This window comes from Amphiura filiformis, chromosome 11, assembly GCF_039555335.1.
Source record: "Amphiura filiformis chromosome 11, Afil_fr2py, whole genome shotgun sequence".
Classification (NCBI taxonomy): Eukaryota; Metazoa; Echinodermata; class Ophiuroidea; order Amphilepidida; family Amphiuridae; genus Amphiura; species Amphiura filiformis.
In genome coordinates, this window is record NC_092638.1 from 38,439,493 (window position 1) to 38,441,081 (window position 1,589).

Below are 1,589 nucleotides of genomic sequence, written 5' to 3' on the forward strand. Positions count from 1 at the left end.
CCTTGCTCTTTGCTTTTTGGTCCGGTCTTGCGGGTTATCAGACTCAGAAGAAGGTCGGAAATAACTAATTAACACTGATTAATGAACACCACATGTACGTGGTGTACATGAACGCAATCAAGACAAATGACAAATAATGATGAGTAAATTCAAGATTTTATTCTCACGGCTCTAATATTATATAGTACTGATCATGATAAACTATACCGGTATTTTCTGTTAAACCCAATTCATGAAAGTAATAATATTTTAATTTACCGTAGTGTGAAAATGTACCAGGTATGACAGAACATGCAGAAGATAATAGGAACAGGTCCAACCTGTTATTCAACAAAGTGTCTCGGTTTTTTTTCTTCAAAAACCATGGACATGTCAAACAAAAACTTCTTTGTATTTTAGAGAATAAAGTATTAGTTTTTTTAGCCGTTGTCGTGCATCTATCGTCTCATATAACACGGGTGACCGTGACATCATTATTTTTGGCGTAAAATAATGATGTCGCGCGTGTTATATGAGACGATAGATGCACGACAGCGGTTATACGCAATACCTTTATTCTCGTTCTTAAACACTTCAATTCAAAATATATTAATCATAAGTATACCAAATTTTAAGCAAATTAAATCCGACATTTTACAAGGAATTACCTAGGGCTTGGAATCGATCTGTCCAGTTGTTGCTATGCACCTCCCGATTGGTCCAAATAGCGCGTATATATCGTGTCATACCCCCCGGGTAACACCCAATAAGATTGCAAGAACATTCTCAAGTGTTTAAGATTGTGTTGTTCACAATGATACGGCGGGGCGAAAGCAGATTCCTGTTAAGTTAACAAAATCTGATGGACCTATCAACGTCACCGTACATATCGTTATATGACGGTATTTTAATAAATTCTAATACTGCATGGATTATCTTGAATTAGCGAAAAGGGGATCACTGGTAGCAATCCAGAGGGCAACATATCAATTATTTAAAGAGGAAGCCCAGCCAGAGCAGTTCTTCTGGGGTGAACCAAACCTGCCTGGTTATCAAATTAATCAGCGACAGAAGTTATCTCTGAATTTGACAGGTACTAATAATGTACTGTCAAATTCAGAGATAATTTTGTCACTGATTAATTTTATAACCAGGCATGTTTGATTCATCCCAGAAAAACTGCTCTGGTGGGGCTTCCTCTTGACGATGATTTAGTGTTACAGTGTTACTTAACGGTGCATAACCACGGTGCCTGATTCCTATTAGCTATTACAAGAGAATTCATGAATAAAATTTACTTAACAAAGGGACGAGTCGATATTCGGCATTCTACCAAACTCATAATGATATTTGATCCGCTTAAAGTGTTTTGAAAAACACTTGTCAGAAGGGGAAAATTAAAGATCCAATGAACTAAAACGATACCATTCACAACTTAAACTGGACATGTTGTGTTGAAAAAACAAACAGTTTTCAATTTGGTAAACTTGAAAACAAGCTACTTGATACACGACATTATTGTATTAACCCATATGCGGACTTAATGATGCAGTGTTGCATAAAACAAGTATAAATGTAGGGTGACCGTTCTGCATCATCTTATATCTATC